Below are 20,084 nucleotides of genomic sequence, written 5' to 3' on the forward strand. Positions count from 1 at the left end.
AATGTTCTCAGTGGAGGAGATAAAGGTTTGCACTGAGCATGGCTGAACTGCGATTGGAGGCCACTGGGAAAACTGTTGTTTGTTTCTTCAAGCTAATTGCCTCTGTTGCTCCAAGTCCTCGTTTTGTCAGGTTAACAACTTTGGCGACGCCTAGACTGAATCTGATGCTGTGGCTTTCTTCCCCTCCAACCTCTTCTTTTGTCAATAAGTACGTTATAGGCCACACCCCCACGTACAATAATGAGGGAGAGCATGATAGAGGCCCATGTACAATAGTCAGGAAAGCTCCAATCAGTGCCCTGCAATTTGCATGTGCCTTTATCACGAGCCTTTGTTCTGTGAGGTCCAGGCGTGTGGGCCTTCTCATTTTGCCACCATCTTGCTGATCCTCGGCTCGGTGGCGAGTTCCCATTGGTGGTGGGCTTAGCGCCTCAACGTCAGCTTTTGTTTGGAATGACAACATGGTTTGTCTCATTTCAAATGGCTTTGCTTAAAGGTTTTGCCAAGTCTTGGAAAGAAGAAGGGTTTGTGGCCCGCTTTCAGTATGAATGGATGCAGACGCAGTAAAGACCGTTTAACAAGCAACTTTCTTTTGTTTGAGGCAGCTCCTCAAACACAGCATGGTTGAGGCCGCGCCCAATGCCCCTTGTGTTCTGTTTCCCGTACCACTGACAAGTGTGTCTTGTGCTTTCTGTGCCGCTGCTACATTTATCATTACGCTCATCCCGCGAGAAGCTTCATTCTCTCAGTTACCCCGTCCCTAAACGCGGTGGGAGGTTAAATCCGTCCGTGTGCCCAACCCAAGGAAAGCTCGGTTGGTAGTACATTGTGCTGGGCAGAGCAACGGTTGTGGGGGCGATTTCCTAGCAGCTCGGAAGCATCTGCCAAGCGGATACATGTAAATGTGCTGCACTGGTGCGAGTTTAGCAAGATGGTCTGCTTGTCCTCACCACCTGCCTGAGAGCTTGCTGAGAAACGAGGCATATAGGGACCTTGTTAGGGTCGTTGTGTTTGTGCTTGCTACGGCAGCACGTATACTAAAATTGGATCGATACAGAGAAGATTAGCATGGCCCCTGCGAAAGGATGACACGCAAATCCGTGAAGCGCTCCATATTTAATGCGTTGTTTACAGGTTTGCTTTTAAAGCCAGCGGGATACGCGCCAACGTCAGCCTCCGAATCTCCGGTGTATGGTCACCTGACATGCCTTCCTCGCGATCGTGACCGATTACATCACGCGTGTCCACCCTTGCACCAAAAACAGTAGAAAAAAGAAATACACATCGAATGTTCTCAGTGGAGGAGATAAAGGTTTGCACTGAGCATGGCTGAACTGCGATTGGAGGCCACTGGGAAAACTGTTGTTTGTTTCTTCAAGCTAATTGCCTCTGTTGCTCCAAGTCCTCGTTTTGTCAGGTTAACAACTTTGGCGACGCCTAGACTGAATCTGATGCTGTGGCTTTCTTCCCCTCCAACCTCTTCTTTTGTCAATAAGTACGTTATAGGCCACACCCCCACGTACAATAATGAGGGAGAGCATGATAGAGGCCCATGTACAATAGTCAGGAAAGCTCCAATCAGTGCCCTGCAATTTGCATGTGCCTTTATCACGAGCCTTTGTTCTGTGAGGTCCAGGCGTGTGGGCCTTCTCATTTTGCCACCATCTTGCTGATCCTCGGCTCGGTGGCGAGTTCCCATTGGTGGTGGGCTTAGCGCCTCAACGTCAGCTTTTGTTTGGAATGACAACATGGTTTGTCTCATTTCAAATGGCTTTGCTTAAAGGTTTTGCCAAGTCTTGGAAAGAAGAAGGGTTTGTGGCCCGCTTTCAGTATGAATGGATGCAGACGCAGTAAAGACCGTTTAACAAGCAACTTTCTTTTGTTTGAGGCAGCTCCTCAAACACAGCATGGTTGAGGCCGCGCCCAATGCCCCTTGTGTTCTGTTTCCCGTACCACTGACAAGTGTGTCTTGTGCTTTCTGTGCCGCTGCTACATTTATCATTACGCTCATCCCGCGAGAAGCTTCATTCTCTCAGTTACCCCGTCCCTAAACGCGGTGGGAGGTTAAATCCGTCCGTGTGCCCAACCCAAGGAAAGCTCGGTTGGTAGTACATTGTGCTGGGCAGAGCAACGGTTGTGGGGGCGATTTCCTAGCAGCTCGGAAGCATCTGCCAAGCGGATACATGTAAATGTGCTGCACTGGTGCGAGTTTAGCAAGATGGTCTGCTTGTCCTCACCACCTGCCTGAGAGCTTGCTGAGAAACGAGGCATATAGGGACCTTGTTAGGGTCGTTGTGTTTGTGCTTGCTACGGCAGCACGTATACTAAAATTGGATCGATACAGAGAAGATTAGCATGGCCCCTGCGAAAGGATGACACGCAAATCCGTGAAGCGCTCCATATTTAATGCGTTGTTTACAGGTTTGCTTTTAAAGCCAGCGGGATACGCGCCAACGTCAGCCTCCGAATCTCCGGTGTATGGTCACCTGACATGCCTTCCTCGCGATCGTGACCGATTACATCACGCGTGTCCACCCTTGCACCAAAAACAGTAGAAAAAAGAAATACACATCGAATGTTCTCAGTGGAGGAGATAAAGGTTTGCACTGAGCATGGCTGAACTGCGATTGGAGGCCACTGGGAAAACTGTTGTTTGTTTCTTCAAGCTAATTGCCTCTGTTGCTCCAAGTCCTCGTTTTGTCAGGTTAACAACTTTGGCGACGCCTAGACTGAATCTGATGCTGTGGCTTTCTTCCCCTCCAACCTCTTCTTTTGTCAATAAGTACGTTATAGGCCACACCCCCACGTACAATAATGAGGGAGAGCATGATAGAGGCCCATGTACAATAGTCAGGAAAGCTCCAATCAGTGCCCTGCAATTTGCATGTGCCTTTATCACGAGCCTTTGTTCTGTGAGGTCCAGGCGTGTGGGCCTTCTCATTTTGCCACCATCTTGCTGATCCTCGGCTCGGTGGCGAGTTCCCATTGGTGGTGGGCTTAGCGCCTCAACGTCAGCTTTTGTTTGGAATGACAACATGGTTTGTCTCATTTCAAATGGCTTTGCTTAAAGGTTTTGCCAAGTCTTGGAAAGAAGAAGGGTTTGTGGCCCGCTTTCAGTATGAATGGATGCAGACGCAGTAAAGACCGTTTAACAAGCAACTTTCTTTTGTTTGAGGCAGCTCCTCAAACACAGCATGGTTGAGGCCGCGCCCAATGCCCCTTGTGTTCTGTTTCCCGTACCACTGACAAGTGTGTCTTGTGCTTTCTGTGCCGCTGCTACATTTATCATTACGCTCATCCCGCGAGAAGCTTCATTCTCTCAGTTACCCCGTCCCTAAACGCGGTGGGAGGTTAAATCCGTCCGTGTGCCCAACCCAAGGAAAGCTCGGTTGGTAGTACATTGTGCTGGGCAGAGCAACGGTTGTGGGGGCGATTTCCTAGCAGCTCGGAAGCATCTGCCAAGCGGATACATGTAAATGTGCTGCACTGGTGCGAGTTTAGCAAGATGGTCTGCTTGTCCTCACCACCTGCCTGAGAGCTTGCTGAGAAACGAGGCATATAGGGACCTTGTTAGGGTCGTTGTGTTTGTGCTTGCTACGGCAGCACGTATACTAAAATTGGATCGATACAGAGAAGATTAGCATGGCCCCTGCGAAAGGATGACACGCAAATCCGTGAAGCGCTCCATATTTAATGCGTTGTTTACAGGTTTGCTTTTAAAGCCAGCGGGATACGCGCCAACGTCAGCCTCCGAATCTCCGGTGTATGGTCACCTGACATGCCTTCCTCGCGATCGTGACCGATTACATCACGCGTGTCCACCCTTGCACCAAAAACAGTAGAAAAAAGAAATACACATCGAATGTTCTCAGTGGAGGAGATAAAGGTTTGCACTGAGCATGGCTGAACTGCGATTGGAGGCCACTGGGAAAACTGTTGTTTGTTTCTTCAAGCTAATTGCCTCTGTTGCTCCAAGTCCTCGTTTTGTCAGGTTAACAACTTTGGCGACGCCTAGACTGAATCTGATGCTGTGGCTTTCTTCCCCTCCAACCTCTTCTTTTGTCAATAAGTACGTTATAGGCCACACCCCCACGTACAATAATGAGGGAGAGCATGATAGAGGCCCATGTACAATAGTCAGGAAAGCTCCAATCAGTGCCCTGCAATTTGCATGTGCCTTTATCACGAGCCTTTGTTCTGTGAGGTCCAGGCGTGTGGGCCTTCTCATTTTGCCACCATCTTGCTGATCCTCGGCTCGGTGGCGAGTTCCCATTGGTGGTGGGCTTAGCGCCTCAACGTCAGCTTTTGTTTGGAATGACAACATGGTTTGTCTCATTTCAAATGGCTTTGCTTAAAGGTTTTGCCAAGTCTTGGAAAGAAGAAGGGTTTGTGGCCCGCTTTCAGTATGAATGGATGCAGACGCAGTAAAGACCGTTTAACAAGCAACTTTCTTTTGTTTGAGGCAGCTCCTCAAACACAGCATGGTTGAGGCCGCGCCCAATGCCCCTTGTGTTCTGTTTCCCGTACCACTGACAAGTGTGTCTTGTGCTTTCTGTGCCGCTGCTACATTTATCATTACGCTCATCCCGCGAGAAGCTTCATTCTCTCAGTTACCCCGTCCCTAAACGCGGTGGGAGGTTAAATCCGTCCGTGTGCCCAACCCAAGGAAAGCTCGGTTGGTAGTACATTGTGCTGGGCAGAGCAACGGTTGTGGGGGCGATTTCCTAGCAGCTCGGAAGCATCTGCCAAGCGGATACATGTAAATGTGCTGCACTGGTGCGAGTTTAGCAAGATGGTCTGCTTGTCCTCACCACCTGCCTGAGAGCTTGCTGAGAAACGAGGCATATAGGGACCTTGTTAGGGTCGTTGTGTTTGTGCTTGCTACGGCAGCACGTATACTAAAATTGGATCGATACAGAGAAGATTAGCATGGCCCCTGCGAAAGGATGACACGCAAATCCGTGAAGCGCTCCATATTTAATGCGTTGTTTACAGGTTTGCTTTTAAAGCCAGCGGGATACGCGCCAACGTCAGCCTCCGAATCTCCGGTGTATGGTCACCTGACATGCCTTCCTCGCGATCGTGACCGATTACATCACGCGTGTCCACCCTTGCACCAAAAACAGTAGAAAAAAGAAATACACATCGAATGTTCTCAGTGGAGGAGATAAAGGTTTGCACTGAGCATGGCTGAACTGCGATTGGAGGCCACTGGGAAAACTGTTGTTTGTTTCTTCAAGCTAATTGCCTCTGTTGCTCCAAGTCCTCGTTTTGTCAGGTTAACAACTTTGGCGACGCCTAGACTGAATCTGATGCTGTGGCTTTCTTCCCCTCCAACCTCTTCTTTTGTCAATAAGTACGTTATAGGCCACACCCCCACGTACAATAATGAGGGAGAGCATGATAGAGGCCCATGTACAATAGTCAGGAAAGCTCCAATCAGTGCCCTGCAATTTGCATGTGCCTTTATCACGAGCCTTTGTTCTGTGAGGTCCAGGCGTGTGGGCCTTCTCATTTTGCCACCATCTTGCTGATCCTCGGCTCGGTGGCGAGTTCCCATTGGTGGTGGGCTTAGCGCCTCAACGTCAGCTTTTGTTTGGAATGACAACATGGTTTGTCTCATTTCAAATGGCTTTGCTTAAAGGTTTTGCCAAGTCTTGGAAAGAAGAAGGGTTTGTGGCCCGCTTTCAGTATGAATGGATGCAGATGCAGTAAAGACCGTTTAACAAGCAACTTTCTTTTGTTTGAGGCAGCTCCTCAAACACAGCATGGTTGAGGCCGCGCCCAATGCCCCTTGTGTTCTGTTTCCCGTACCACTGACAAGTGTGTCTTGTGCTTTCTGTGCCGCTGCTACATTTATCATTACGCTCATCCCGCGAGAAGCTTCATTCTCTCAGTTACCCCGTCCCTAAACGCGGTGGGAGGTTAAATCCGTCCGTGTGCCCAACCCAAGGAAAGCTCGGTTGGTAGTACATTGTGCTGGGCAGAGCAACGGTTGTGGGGGCGATTTCCTAGCAGCTCGGAAGCATCTGCCAAGCGGATACATGTAAATGTGCTGCACTGGTGCGAGTTTAGCAAGATGGTCTGCTTGTCCTCACCACCTGCCTGAGAGCTTGCTGAGAAACGAGGCATATAGGGACCTTGTTAGGGTCGTTGTGTTTGTGCTTGCTACGGCAGCACGTATACTAAAATTGGATCGATACAGAGAAGATTAGCATGGCCCCTGCGAAAGGATGACACGCAAATCCGTGAAGCGCTCCATATTTAATGCGTTGTTTACAGGTTTGCTTTTAAAGCCAGCGGGATACGCGCCAACGTCAGCCTCCGAATCTCCGGTGTATGGTCACCTGACATGCCTTCCTCGCGATCGTGACCGATTACATCACGCGTGTCCACCCTTGCACCAAAAACAGTAGAAAAAAGAAATACACATCGAATGTTCTCAGTGGAGGAGATAAAGGTTTGCACTGAGCATGGCTGAACTGCGATTGGAGGCCACTGGGAAAACTGTTGTTTGTTTCTTCAAGCTAATTGCCTCTGTTGCTCCAAGTCCTCGTTTTGTCAGGTTAAGAATTTTGGCGACGCCTAGACTGAATCTGATGCTGTGGCTTTCTTCCCCTCCAACCTCTTCTTTTGTCAATAAGTACGTTATAGGCCACACCCCCACGTACAATAATGAGGGAGAGCATGATAGAGGCCCATGTACAATAGTCAGGAAAGCTCCAATCAGTGCCCTGCAATTTGCATGTGCCTTTATCACGAGCCTTTGTTCTGTGAGGTCCAGGCGTGTGGGCCTTCTCATTTTGCCACCATCTTGCTGATCCTCGGCTCGGTGGCAAGTTCCCATTGGTGGTGGGCTTAGCGCCTCAACGTCAGCTTTTGTTTGGAATGACAACATGGTTTGTCTCATTTCAAATGGCTTTGCTTAAAGGTTTTGCCAAGTCTTGGAAAGAAGAAGGGTTTGTGGCCCGCTTTCAGTATGAATGGATGCAGACGCAGTAAAGACCGTTTAACAAGCAACTTTCTTTTGTTTGAGGCAGCTCCTCAAACACAGCATGGTTGAGGCCGCGCCCAATGCCCCTTGTGTTCTGTTTCCCGTACCACTGACAAGTGTGTCTTGTGCTTTCTGTGCCGCTGCTACATTTATCATTACGCTCATCCCGCGAGAAGCTTCATTCTCTCAGTTACCCCGTCCCTAAACGCGGTGGGAGGTTAAATCTGTCCGTGTGCCCAACCCAAGGAAAGCTCGGTTGGTAGTATATTGTGCTGGGCAGAGCAACGGTTGTGGGGGCGATTTCCTAGCAGCTCGGAAGCATCTGCCAAGCGGATACATGTAAATGTGCTGCACTGGTGCGAGTTTAGCAAGATGGTCTGCTTGTCCTCACCACCTGCCTGAGAGCTTGCTGAGAAACGAGGCATATAGGGACCTTGTTAGGGTTGTTGTGTTTGTGCTTGCTACGGCAGCACGTATACTAAAATTGGATCGATACAGAGAAGATTAGCATGGCCCCTGCGAAAGGATGACACGCAAATCCGTGAAGCGCTCCATATTTATTGCGTTGTTTACAGGTTTGCTTTTAAAGCCAGCGGGATACGCGCCAACGTCAGCCTCCGAATCTCCGGTGTATGGTCACCTGACATGCCTTCCTCGCGATCGTGACCGATTACATCACGCGTGTCCACCCTTGCACCAAAAACAGTAGAAAAAAGAAATACACACCGAATGTTCTCAGTGGAGGAGATAAAGGTTTGCACTGAGCATGGCTGAACTGCGATTGGAGGCCACTGGGAAAACTGTTGTTTGTTTCTTCAAGCTAATTGCCTCTGTTGCTCCAAGTCCTCGTTTTGTCAGGTTAAGAACTTTGGCGACGCCTAGACTGAATCTGATGCTGTGGCTTTCTTCCCCTCCAACCTCTTCTTTTGTCAATAAGTACGTTATAGGCCACACCCCCACGTACAATAATGAGGGAGAGCATGATAGAGGCCCATGTACAATAGTCAGGAAAGCTCCAATCAGTGCCCTGCAATTTGCATGTGCCTTTATCACGAGCCTTTGTTCTGTGAGGTCCAGGCGTGTGGGCCTTCTCATTTTGCCACCATCTTGCTGATCCTCGGCTCGGTGGCGAGTTCCCATTGGTGGTGGGCTTAGCGCCTCAACGTCAGCTTTTGTTTGGAATGACAACATGGTTTGTCTCATTTCAAATGGCTTTGCTTAAAGGTTTTGCCAAGTCTTGGAAAGAAGAAGGGTTTGTGGCCCGCTTTCAGTATGAATGGATGCAGACGCAGTAAAGACCGTTTAACAAGCAACTTTCTTTTGTTTGAGGCAGCTCCTCAAACACAGCATGGTTGAGGCCGCGCCCAATGCCCCTTGTGTTCTGTTTCCCATACCACTGACAAGTGTGTCTTGTGCTTTCTGTGCCGCTGCTACATTTATCATTACGCTCATCCCGCGAGAAGCTTCATTCTCTCAGTTACCCCGTCCCTAAACTCGGTGGGAGGTTAAATCTGTCCGTGTGCCCAACCCAAGGAAAGCTCGGTTGGTAGTACATTGTGCTGGGCAGAGCAACGGTTGTGGGGGCGATTTCCTAGCAGCTCGGAAGCATCTGCCAAGCGGATACATGTAAATGTGCTGCACTGGTGCGAGTTTAGCAAGATGGTCTGCTTGTCCTCACCACCTGCCTGAGAGCTTGCTGAGAAACAGGGCATATAGGGACCTTGTTAGGGTTATTGTGTTTGTGCTTGCTACGGCAGCACGTATACTAAAATTGGATCGATACAGAGAAGATTAGCATGGCCCCTGCGAAAGGATGACACGCAAATACGTGAAGCGCTCCATATTCAATGCGTTGTTTACAGGTTTGCTTTTAAAGCCTGCAGATACGCGCCAACTTCAGCCTCCGAATCTCCGGTGTATGGTCACCTGACATGCCTTCCTCGCGATCGTGACCGATTACATCACGCGTGTCCACCCTTGCACCAAAAACAGTAGAAAAAAGAAATACACACCGAATGTTCTCAGTGGAGGAGATAAAGGTTTGCACTGAGCATGGCTGAACTGCGATTGAAGGCCACTGGGAAAACTGTTGTTTGTTTCTTCAAGCTAATTGCCTCTGTTGCTCCAAGTCCTCGTTTTGTCAGGTTAAGAACTTTGGCGACGCCTAGACTGAATCTGATGCTGTGGCTTTCTTCCCCTCCAACCTCTTCTTTTGTCAATAAGTACGTTATAGGCCACACCCCCACATACAATAATGAGGGAGAGCATGATAGAGTCCCATGTACAATAGTCAGGAAAGCTCCAATCAGTGCCCTGCAATTTGCATGTGCCTTTATCACGAGCCTTTGTTCTGTGAGGTCCAGGCGTGTGGGCCTCCTCATTTTGCCACCATCTTGCTGATCCTCGGCTCGGTGGCGAGTTCCCATTGGTGGTGGGCTTAGCGCCTCAACGTCAGCTTTTGTTTGGAATGAAAACATGGTTTGTCTCATTTCAAATGGCTTTGCTTAAAGGTTTTGCCAAGTCTTGGAAAGAAGAAGGGTTTGTGGCCCGCTTTCAGTATGAATGGATGCAGACGCAGTAAAGACCGTTTAACAAGCAACTTTCTTTTGTTTGAGGCAGCTCCTCAAACACAGCATGGTTGAGGCCGCGCCCAATGCCCCTTGTGTTCTGTTTCCCGTACCACTGACAAGTGTGTCTTGTGCTTTCTGTGCCGCTGCTACATTTATCATTACGCTCATCCCGCGAGAAGCTTCATTCTCTCAGTTACCCCGTCCCTAAACGCGGTGGGAGGTTAAATCCGTCCGTGTGCCCAACCCAAGGAAAGCTCGGTTGGTAGTACATTGTGCTGGGCAGAGCAACGGTTGTGGGGGCGATTTCCTAGCAGCTCGGAAGCATCTGCCAAGCGGATACATGTAAATGTGCTGCACTGGTGCGAGTTAGCAAGATGGTCTGCTTGTCCTAACCACCTGCCTGAGAGCTTGCTGAGAAACGAGGCATATAGGGACCTTGTTAGGGTCGTTGTGTTTGTGCTTGCTACGGCAGCACGTATACTAAAATTGGATCGATACAGAGAAGATTAGCATGGCCCCTGCGAAAGGATGACACGCAAATCCGTGAAGCGCTCCATATTTAATGCGTTGTTTACAGGTTTGCTTTTAAAGCCAGCGGGATACGCGCCAACGTCAGCCTCCGAATCTCCGGTGTATGGTCACCTGACATGCCTTCCTCGCGATCGTGACCGATTACATCACGCGTGTCCACCCTTGCACCAAAAACAGTATAAAAAAGAAATACACACCGAATGTTCTCAGTGGAGGAGATAAAGGTTTGCACTGAGCATGGCTGAACTGCGATTGGAGGCCACTGGGAAAACTGTTGTTTGTTTCTTCAAGCTAATTGCCTCTGTTGCTCCAAGTCCTCGTTTTGTCAGGTTAAGAATTTTGGCGACGCCTAGACTGAATCTGATGCTGTGGCTTTCCTCCCCTCCATCCTCTTCTTTTGTCAATAAGTACGTTATAGGCCACACCCCCACGTACAATAATGAGGGAGAGCATGATAGAGGCCCATGTACAATAGTCAGGAAAGCTCCAATCAGTGCCCTGCAATTTGCATGTGCCTTTATCACGAGCCTTTGTTCTGTGAGGTCCAGGCGTGTGGGCCTTCTCATTTTGCCACCATCTTGCTGATCCTCGGCTCGGTGGCAAGTTCCCATTGGTGGTGGGCTTAGCGCCTCAACGTCAGCTTTTGTTTGGAATGACAACATGGTTTGTCTCATTTCAAATGGCTTTGCTTAAAGGTTTTGCCAAGTCTTGGAAAGAAGAAGGGTTTGTGGCCCGCTTTCAGTATGAATGGATGCAGACGCAGTAAAGACCGTTTAACAAGCAACTTTCTTTTGTTTGAGGCAGCTCCTCAAACACAGCATGGTTGAGGCCGCGCCCAATGCCCCTTGTGTTCTGTTTCCCGTACCACTGACAAGTGTGTCTTGTGCTTTCTGTGCCGCTGCTACATTTATCATTACGCTCATCCCGCGAGAAGCTTCATTCTCTCAGTTACCCCGTCCCTAAACGCGGTGGGAGGTTAAATCTGTCCGTGTGCCCAACCCAAGGAAAGCTCGGTTGGTAGTACATTGTGCTGGGCAGAGCAACGGTTGTGGGGGCGATTTCCTAGCAGCTCGGAAACATCTGCCAAGCGGATACATGTAAATGTGCTGCACTGGTGCGAGTTTAGCAAGATGGTCTGCTTGTCCTCACCACCTGCCTGAGAGCTTGCTGAGAAACGAGGCATATAGGGACCTTGTTAGGGTTGTTGTGTTTGTGCTTGCTACGGCAGCACGTATACTAAAATTGGATCGATACAGAGAAGATTAGCATGGCCCCTGCGAAAGGATGACACGCAAATCCGTGAAGCGCTCCATATTTAATGCGTTGTTTACAGGTTTGCTTTTAAAGCCAGCGGGATACGCGCCAACGTCAGCCTCCGAATCTCCGGTGTATGGTCACCTGACATGCCTTCCTCGCGATCGTGACCGATTACATCACGCGTGTCCACCCTTGCACCAAAAACAGTAGAAAAAAGAAATACACATCGAATGTTCTCAGTGGAGGAGATAAAGGTTTGCACTGAGCATGGCTGAACTGCGATTGGAGGTCACTGGGAAAACTGTTGTTTGTTTCTTCAAGCTAAATGCCTCTGTTGCTCCAAGTCCTCGTTTTGTCAGGTTAACAACTTTGGCGACGCCTAGACTGAATCTGATGCTGTGGCTTTCTTCCCCTCCAACCTCTTCTTTTGTCAATAAGTACGTTATAGGCCACACCCCCACGTACATTAATGAGGGAGAGCATGATAGAGGCCCATGTACAATAGTCAGGAAAGCTCCAATCAGTGCCCTGCAATTTGCATGTGCCTTTATCACGAGCCTTTGTTCTGTGAGGTCCAGGCGTGTGGGCCTTCTCATTTTGCCACCATCTTGCTGATCCTCGGCTCGGTGGCGAGTTCCCATTGGTGGTGGGCTTAGCGCCTCAACGTCAGCTTTTGTTTGGAATGACAACATGGTTTGTCTCATTTCAAATTGCTTTGCTTAAAGGTTTTGCCAAGTCTTGGAAAGAAAAAGGGTTTGTGGCCCGCTTTCAGTATGAATGGATGCAGACGCAGTAAAGACCGTTTAACAAGCAACTTTCTTTTGTTTGAGGCAGCTCCTCAAACACAGCATGGTTGAGGCCGCGCCCAATGCCCCTTGTGTTCTGTTTCCCGTACCACTGACAAGTGTGTCTTGTGCTTTCTGTGCCTCTGCTACATTTATCATTACGCTCATCCCGCGAGAAGCTTCATTCTCTCAGTTACCCCGTCCCTAAACGCGGTGGGAGGTTAAATCCGTCCGTGTGCCCAACCCAAGGAAAGCTCGGTTGGTAGTACATTGTGCTGGGCAGAGCAACGGTTGTGGGGGCGATTTCCTAGCAGCTCGGAAACATCTGCCAAGCGGATACATGTAAATGTGCTGCACTGGTGCGAGTTTAGCAAGATGGTCTGCTTGTCCTCACCACCTGCCTGAGAGCTTGCTGAGAAACGAGGCATATAGGGACCTTGTTAGGGTTGTTGTGTTTGTGCTTGCTACGGCAGCACGTATACTAAAATTGGATCGATACAGAGAAGATTAGCATGGCCCCTGCGAAAGGATGACACGCAAATCCGTGAAGCGCTCCATATTTAATGCGTTGTTTACAGGTTTGCTTTTAAAGCCAGCGGGATACGCGCCAACGTCAGCCTCCGAATCTCTGGTGTATGGTCACCTGACATGCCTTCCTCGCGATCGTGACCGATTACATCACGCGTGTCCACCCTTGCACCAAAAACAGTAGAAAAAAGAAATACACATCGAATGTTCTCAGTGGAGGAGATAAAGGTTTGCACTGAGCATGGCTGAAATGCGATTGGAGGCCACTGGGAAAACTGTTGTTTGTTTCTTCAAGCTAATTGCCTCTGTTGCTCCAAGTCCTCGTTTTGTCAGGCTAAGAACTTTGGCGACGCCTAGACTGAATCTGATGCTGTGGCTTTCTTCCCCTCCAACCTCTTCTTTTGTCAATAAGTACGTTATAGGCCACACCCCCACGTACAATAATGAGGGAGAGCATGATAGAGGCCCATGTACAATAGTCAGGAAAGCTCCAATCAGTGCCCTGCGATTTGCATGTGCCTTTATCACGAGCCTTTGTTCTGTGAGGTCCAGGCGTGTGAGCCTTCTCATTTTGCCACCATCTTGCTGATCCTCGGTTCGGTGGCGAGTTCCCATTGGTGGTGGGCTTAGCGCCTCAACGTCAGCTTTCGTTTGGAATGACAACATGGTTTGTCTCATTTCAAATTGCGTTGCTTAAAGGTTTGCCAAGTCTTGAAAAGAAGAAGGGTTTGTGGCCCGCTTTCAGTATGAATGGATGCAGACGCAGTAAAGACCGTTTAACAAGCAACTTTCTTTTGTTTGAGGCAGCTCCTCAAACACAGCATAGTTGAGGCCGCGCCCAATGCCCCTTGTGTTCTGTTTCCCGTACCACTGACAAGTGTGTTTTGTGCTTTCTGTGCCGCTGCCACATTTATCATTACGTTCATCCCGCGAGAAGCTTCATTCTCTCAGTTACCCCGTCCCTAAACGCGGTGGGAGGTTAAATCCGTCCGTGTGCCCAACCCAAGGAAAGCTCGGTTGGTAGTACATTGTGCTGGGCAGAGCAACGGTTGTGGGGGCGATTTCCTAGCAGCTCGGAAACATCTGCCAAGCGGATACATGTAAATGTGCTGCACTGGTGCGAGTTTAGCAAGATGGTCTGCTTGTCCTCACCACCTGCCTGAGAGCTTGCTGAGAAACGAGGCATATAGGGACCTTGTTAGGGTTGTTGTGTTTGTGCTTGCTACGGCAGCACGTATACTAAAATTGGATCGATACAGAGAAGATTAGCATGGCCCCTGCGAAAGGATGACACGCAAATCCGTGAAGCACTCCATATTTAATGCGTTGTTTACAGGTTTGCTTTTAAAGCCAGCGGGATACGCGCCAACGTCAGCCTCCGAATCTCCGGTGTATGGTCACCTGACATGCCTTCCTCGCGATCGTGACCGATTACATCACGCGTGTCCACCCTTGCACCAAAAACAGTAGAAAAAAGAAATACACATCGAATGTTCTCAGTGGAGGAGATAAAGGTTTGCACTGAGCATGGCTGAACTGCGATTGGAGGCCACTGGGAAAACTGTTGTTTGTTTCTTCAAGCTAATTGCCTCTGTTGCTCCAAGTCCTCGTTTTGTCAGGTTAACAACTTTGGCGACGCCTAGACTGAATCTGATGCTGTGGCTTTCTTCCCCTCCAACCTCTTCTTTTGTCAATAAGTACGTTATAGGCCACACCCCCACGTACAATAATGAGGGAGAGCATGATAGAGGCCCATGTACAATAGTCAGGAAAGCTCCAATCAGTGCCCTGCAATTTGCATGTGCCTTTATCACGAGCCTTTGTTCTGTGAGGTCCAGGCTTGGGGGCCTTCTCATTTTGCCACCATCTTGCTGATCCTCGGCTCGGTGGCGAGTTCCCATTGGTGGTGGGCTTAGCGCCTCAACGTCAGCTTTTGTTTGGAATGACAACATGGTTTGTCTCATTTCAAATTGCTTTGCTTAAAGGTTTTGCCAAGTCTTGGAAAGAAGAAGGGTTTGTGGCCCGCTTTCAGTATGAATGGATGCAGACGCAGTAAAGACCGTTTAACAAGCAACTTTCTTTTGTTTGAGGCAGCTCCTCAAACACAGCATGGTTGAGGCCGCGCCCAATGCCCCTTGTGTTCTGTTTCCTGTACCACTGACAAGTGTGTCTTGTGCTTTCTGTGCCGCTGCTACATTTATCATTACGCTCATCCCGCGAGAAGCTTTATTCTCTCAGTTACCCCGTCCCTAAACGCGGTGGGAGGTTAAATGCGTCTGTGTGCCCAACCCAAGGAAAGCTCGGTTGGTAGTACATTGTGCTGGGCAGAGCAACGGTTGTGGGGGCGATTTCCTTGCAGCTCGGAAGCATCTGCCAAGCGGATACATGTAAATGTGCTGCACTGGTGCGAGTTTAGCAAGATGGTCTGCTTGTCCTCACCACCTGCCTGAGAGCTTGCTGAGAAACGAGGCATATAGGGACCTTGTTAGGGTCGTTGTGTTTGTGCTTGCTACGGCAGCACGTATACTAAAATTGGATCGATACAGAGAAGATTAGCATGGCCCCTGCGAAAGGATGACACGCAAATCCGTGAAGCGCTCCATATTTAATGCGTTGTTTACAGGTTTGCTTTTAAAGCCAGCGGGATACGCGCCAACGTCAGCCTCCGAATCTCCGGTGTATGGTCACCTGACATGCCTTCCTCGCGCTCGTGACCGATTACATCACGCGTGTCCACCCTTGCACCAAAAACAGTAGAAAAAAGAAATACACATCGAATGTTCTCAGTGGAGGAGATAAAGGTTTGCACTGAGCATGGCTGAACTGCGATTGGAGGCCACTGGGAAAACTGTTGTTTGTTTCTTCAAGCTAATTGCCTCTGTTGCTCCAAGTCCTCGTTTTGTCAGGTTAACAACTTTGGCGACGCCTAGACTGAATCTGATGCTGTGGCTTTCTTCCCCTCCAACCTCTTCTTTTGTCAATAAGTACGTTATAGGCCACACCCCCACGTACAATAATGAGGGAGAGCATGATAGAGGCCCATGTACAATAGTCAGGAAAGCTCCAATCAGTGCCCTGCAATTTGCATGTGCCTTTATCACGAGCCTTTGTTCTGTGAGGTCCAGGCGTGTGGGCCTTCTCATTTTGCCACCATCTTGCTGATCCTCGGCTCGGTGGCGAGTTCCCATTGGTGGTGGGCTTAGCGCCTCAACGTCAGCTTTTGTTTGGAATGACAACATGGTTTGTCTCATTTCAAATTGCTTTGCTTAAAGGTTTTGCCAAGTCTTGGAAAGAAGAAGGGTTTGTGCCCCGTTTTCAATATGAATGGATGCAGACGCAGTAAAGACCGTTTAACAAGCAACTTTCTTTTGTTTGAGGCAGCTCCTCAAACACAGCATGGTTGAGGCCGCGCCCAATGCCCCTTGTGTTCTGTTTCCCGTACCACTGACAAGTGCGTCTTGTGCTTTCTGTGCCGCTGCTACATTTATCATTACGCTCATCCCGCGAGAAGCTTCATTCTCTCAGTTACCCCGTCCCTAAACGCGGTGGGAGGTTAAATCCGTCCGTGTGCCCAACCCAAGGAAAGCTCGGTTGGTAGTACATTGTGCTGGGCAGAGCAACGGTTGTGGGGGCGATTTCCTTGCAGCTCGGAAGCATCTGCCAAGCGGATACATGTAAATGTGCTGCACTGGTGCGAGTTTAGCAAGATGGTCTGCTTGTCCTCACCACCTGCCTGAGAGCTTGCTGAGAATTGAGGCATATAGGGACCTTGTTAGGGTCGTTGTGTTTGTGCTTGCTACGGCAGCACGTATACTAAAATTGGATCGATACAGAGAAGATTAGCATGGCCCCTGCGAAAGGATGACACGCAAATCCGTGAAGCGCTCCATATTTAATGCGTTGTTTAGAGGTTTGCTTTTAAAGCCAGCGGGATACGCGCCAACGTCAGCCTCCGAATCTCCGGTGTATGGTCACCTGACATGCCTTCCTCGCGATCGTGACGATTACATCACGCGTGTCCACCCTTGCACCAAAAACAGTAGAAAAAAGAAATACACATCGAATGTTCTCAGTGGAGGAGATAAAGGTTTGCACTGAGCATGGCTGAACTGCGATTGGAGGCCACTGGGAAAACTGTTGTTTGTTTCTTCAAGCTAATTGCCTCTGTTGCTCCAAGTCCTCGTTTTGTCAGGTTAACAACTTTGGCGACGCCTAGACTGAATCTGATGCTGTGGCTTTCTTCCCCTCCAACCTCTTCTTTTGTCAATTAGTACGTTATAGGCCACACCCCCACGTACAATAATGAGGGAGAGCATGATAGAGGCCCGTGCGCACAATGTAGATAGGAGTTTTCCTTACTCAAACATGTTCTGAGGGCAGAAAGAATGTGATTGGTTCACAAAAACGACCAATCAAAATGCTCGTTACTTGTTTAAGCCCTCAGCGGAGCCTCCAAGGCAGCTTCTGCAGTGAAGCAGTTCGAGCTCACCGTTGGTCAGATGAGTAGCGCAGATATGGTAAGATAGGAATGAGACTGTTTTTGAATTTAGCTCGAAACGTTTCGAGCATTTGGGTGGCGCGTTTTCGCGTGTCCGTGGCGCGACTTTCTTTTTCGTGCCGGTTTCACGTATTCGTTACTGAATTTTTTTCCTTTTTTCAAACCATTGTCGATTGGGATCACTAGCCTTTGTTCTGTGAGGTCCAGGCGTGTGAGCCTTCTCATTTTGCCACCATCTTGCTGATCCTCGGCTCGGTGGCGAGTTCCCATTGGTGGTGGGCTTAGCGCCTCAACGTCAGCTTTTGTTTGGAATGACAACATGGTTTGTCTCATTTCAAATTGCTTTGCTTAAAGGTTTGCCAAGTCTTGAAAAGAAGAAGGGTTTGTGGCCCGCTTTCAGTATGAATGGATGCAGACGCAGTAAAGACTGTTTAACAAGCAACTTTCTTTTGTTTGAGGCAGCTCCTCAAACACAGCATGGTTGAGGCCGCGCCCAATGCCCCTTGTGTTCTGTTTCCCGTACCACTGACAAGTGTGTCTTGTGCTTTCTGTGCCGCTGCTACATTTATTATTACGCTCATCCCGCGAGAAGCTTCATTCTCTCAGTTACCCCGTCCCTAAACGCGGTGGGAGGTTAAATCCGTCCGTGTGCCCAACCCAACCCAAGGAAAGCTCGGTTGGTAGTACATTGTGCTGGGCAGAGCAACGGTTGTGGGGGCGATTTCCTAGCAGCTCGGAAACATCTGCCAAGCGGATACATGTAAATGTGCTGCACTGGTGCGAGTTTAGCAAGATGGTCTGCTTGTCCTCACCACCTGCCTGAGAGCTTGCTGAGAAACGAGGTATATAGGGACCTTGTTAGGGTCGTTGTGTTTGTGCTTGCTACGGCAGCACGTATACTAAAATTGGATCGATACAGAGAAGATTAGCATGGCCCCTGCGAAAGGATGACACGCAAATCCGTGAAGCGCTCCATATTTAATGCGTTGTTTACAGGTTTGCTTTTAAAGCCAGCGAGATACGCGCCAACGTCAGCCTCCGAATCTCCGGTGTATGGTCACCTGACATGCCTTCCTCACGATCGTGACCGATTACATCACGCGTGTCCACCCTTGCACCAAAAACAGTAGAAAAAAGAAATACACATCGAATGTTCTCAGTGGAGGAGATAAAGGTTTGCACTGAGCATGGCTGAACTGCGATTGGAGGCCACTGGGAAAACTGTTGTTTGTTTCTTCAAGCTAATTGCCTCTGTTGCTCCAAGTCCTCGTTTTGTCAGGTTAACAACTTTGGCGACGCCTAGACTGAATCTGATGCTGTGGCTTTCTTCCCCTACAACCTCTTCTTTTGTCAATAAGTACGTTATAGGCCACACCCCCACGTACAATAATGAGGGAGAGCATGATAGAGGCCCATGTACAATAGTCAGGAAAGCTCCAATCAGTGCCCTGCGATTTGCATGTGCCTTTATCACGAGCCTTTGTTCTGTGAGGTCCAGGCGTGTGAGCCTTCTCATTTTGCCACCATCTTGCTGATCCTCGGTTCGGTGGCGAGTTCCCATTGGTGGTGGGCTTAGCGCCTCAACGTCAGCTTTTGTTTGGAATGACAACATGGTTTGTCTCATTTCAAATTGCTTTGCTTAAAGGTTTGCCAAGTCTTGAAAAGAAGAAGGGTTTGTGGCCCGCTTTCAGTATGAATGGATGCAGACGCAGTAAAGACCGTTTAACAAGCAACTTTCTTTTGTTTGAGGCAGCTCCTCAAACACAGCATGGTTGAGGCCGCGCCCAATGCCCCTTGTGTTCTGTTTCCCGTACCACTGACAAGTGTGTCTTGTGCTTTCTGTGCCGCTGCTACATTTATCATTACGCTCATCCCGCGAGAAGCTTCATTCTCTCAGTTACCCCGTCCCTAAACGCGGTGGGAGGTTAAATCCGTCCGTGTGCCCAACCCAAGGAAAGCTCGGTTGGTAGTACATTGTGCTGGGCAGAGCAACGGTTGTGAGGGCGATTTCCTAGCAGCTCGCAAGCATCTGCCAAGCGGATACATGTAAATGTGCTGCACTGGTGCGAGTTTAGCAAGATGGTCTGCTTGTCCTCACCACCTGCCTGAGAGCTTGCTGAGAAACGAGGCATATAGGGACCTTGTTAGGGTCGTTGTGTTTGTGCTTGCTACGGCAGCACGTATACTAAAATTGGATCGATACAGAGAAGATTAGCATGGCCCCTGCGAAAGGATGACACGCAAATCCGTGAAGCGCTCCATATTTAATGTGTTGTTTACAGGTTTGCTTTTAAAGCCAGCGGGATACACGCCAACGTCGGCCTCCGAATCTCCGGTGTATGGTCACCTGACATGCCTTCCTCGCGATCGTGACCGATTACATCACGCGTGTCCACCCTTGCACCAAAAACAGTAGAAAAAAGAAATACACATCGAATGTTCTCAGTGGAGGAGATAAAGGTTTGCACTGAGCATGGCTGAACTGCGATTGGAGGCCACTGGGAAATCTGTTGTTTGTTTCTTCAAGCTAATTGCCTCTGTCGCTCCAAGTCCTCGTTTTGTCAGGTTAACAACTTTGGCGACGCCTAGACTGAATCTGATGCTGTGGCTTTCTTCCCCTCCAACCTCTTCTTTTGTCAATAAGTACGTTATAGGCCACACCCCCACGTACAATAATGAGGGAGAGCATGATAGAGGCCCATGTACAATAGTCAGGAAAGCTCCAAACAGTGCCCTGCAATTTGCATGTGCCTTTATCACGAGCCTTTGTTCTGTGAGGTCCAGGCGTGTGGGCCTTCTCATTTTGCCACCATCTTGCTGATCCTCGGCTCGGTGGCGAGTTCCCATTGGTGGTGGGCTTAGCGCCTCAACGTCAGCTTTTGTTTGGAATGACAACATGGTTTGTCTCATTTCAAATTGCT

At 49.1% G+C, this 20,084-nt stretch overlaps 15 non-coding genes across 15 annotated transcripts; all 15 read left to right on the forward strand.

Moving 5' to 3' along the window:
• Positions 1-1,013: 1,013 nt before the first annotated feature.
• On the forward strand, positions 1,014-1,120 carry LOC141369663 (U6 spliceosomal RNA). The gene has a single exon (XR_012373459.1). It is a non-coding gene; the product is annotated as a U6 spliceosomal RNA (small nuclear RNA).
• Positions 1,121-2,300: 1,180 nt separating this feature from the next.
• Positions 2,301-2,407, forward strand: LOC129428365 (U6 spliceosomal RNA). Its single transcript, XR_008639006.2, has one exon. It is a non-coding gene; the product is annotated as a U6 spliceosomal RNA (small nuclear RNA).
• Positions 2,408-3,587: 1,180 nt separating this feature from the next.
• LOC129428360 (U6 spliceosomal RNA) lies at positions 3,588-3,694 on the forward strand. The gene has a single exon (XR_008639001.2). It is a non-coding gene; the product is annotated as a U6 spliceosomal RNA (small nuclear RNA).
• Positions 3,695-4,874: 1,180 nt separating this feature from the next.
• On the forward strand, positions 4,875-4,981 carry LOC129428340 (U6 spliceosomal RNA). Its single transcript, XR_008638983.1, has one exon. It is a non-coding gene; the product is annotated as a U6 spliceosomal RNA (small nuclear RNA).
• A 1,180-nt stretch (positions 4,982-6,161) lies between these two features.
• Positions 6,162-6,268, forward strand: LOC129428339 (U6 spliceosomal RNA). Its single transcript, XR_008638982.1, has one exon. It is a non-coding gene; the product is annotated as a U6 spliceosomal RNA (small nuclear RNA).
• Positions 6,269-7,448: 1,180 nt separating this feature from the next.
• Positions 7,449-7,555, forward strand: LOC129428361 (U6 spliceosomal RNA). The gene has a single exon (XR_008639002.2). It is a non-coding gene; the product is annotated as a U6 spliceosomal RNA (small nuclear RNA).
• A 1,180-nt stretch (positions 7,556-8,735) lies between these two features.
• On the forward strand, positions 8,736-8,842 carry LOC129428359 (U6 spliceosomal RNA). Its single transcript, XR_008639000.2, has one exon. It is a non-coding gene; the product is annotated as a U6 spliceosomal RNA (small nuclear RNA).
• A 1,178-nt stretch (positions 8,843-10,020) lies between these two features.
• On the forward strand, positions 10,021-10,127 carry LOC129428338 (U6 spliceosomal RNA). The gene has a single exon (XR_008638981.1). It is a non-coding gene; the product is annotated as a U6 spliceosomal RNA (small nuclear RNA).
• Positions 10,128-11,307: 1,180 nt separating this feature from the next.
• On the forward strand, positions 11,308-11,414 carry LOC129428337 (U6 spliceosomal RNA). The gene has a single exon (XR_008638980.1). It is a non-coding gene; the product is annotated as a U6 spliceosomal RNA (small nuclear RNA).
• Positions 11,415-12,594: 1,180 nt separating this feature from the next.
• LOC129428336 (U6 spliceosomal RNA) lies at positions 12,595-12,701 on the forward strand. Its single transcript, XR_008638979.1, has one exon. It is a non-coding gene; the product is annotated as a U6 spliceosomal RNA (small nuclear RNA).
• A 1,179-nt stretch (positions 12,702-13,880) lies between these two features.
• On the forward strand, positions 13,881-13,987 carry LOC129428335 (U6 spliceosomal RNA). The gene has a single exon (XR_008638978.2). It is a non-coding gene; the product is annotated as a U6 spliceosomal RNA (small nuclear RNA).
• Positions 13,988-15,167: 1,180 nt separating this feature from the next.
• Positions 15,168-15,274, forward strand: LOC129428334 (U6 spliceosomal RNA). Its single transcript, XR_008638977.1, has one exon. It is a non-coding gene; the product is annotated as a U6 spliceosomal RNA (small nuclear RNA).
• Positions 15,275-16,454: 1,180 nt separating this feature from the next.
• Positions 16,455-16,561, forward strand: LOC129428367 (U6 spliceosomal RNA). The gene has a single exon (XR_008639008.2). It is a non-coding gene; the product is annotated as a U6 spliceosomal RNA (small nuclear RNA).
• A 1,477-nt stretch (positions 16,562-18,038) lies between these two features.
• Positions 18,039-18,145, forward strand: LOC129428311 (U6 spliceosomal RNA). The gene has a single exon (XR_008638954.1). It is a non-coding gene; the product is annotated as a U6 spliceosomal RNA (small nuclear RNA).
• A 1,179-nt stretch (positions 18,146-19,324) lies between these two features.
• LOC129428312 (U6 spliceosomal RNA) lies at positions 19,325-19,431 on the forward strand. Its single transcript, XR_008638955.1, has one exon. It is a non-coding gene; the product is annotated as a U6 spliceosomal RNA (small nuclear RNA).
• Positions 19,432-20,084: the final 653 nt, after the last annotated feature.

The sequence above is a fragment of the Misgurnus anguillicaudatus genome, chromosome 14, assembly GCF_027580225.2.
Source record: "Misgurnus anguillicaudatus chromosome 14, ASM2758022v2, whole genome shotgun sequence".
In the NCBI taxonomy this organism is placed as follows: domain Eukaryota; kingdom Metazoa; phylum Chordata; class Actinopteri; order Cypriniformes; family Cobitidae; genus Misgurnus; species Misgurnus anguillicaudatus.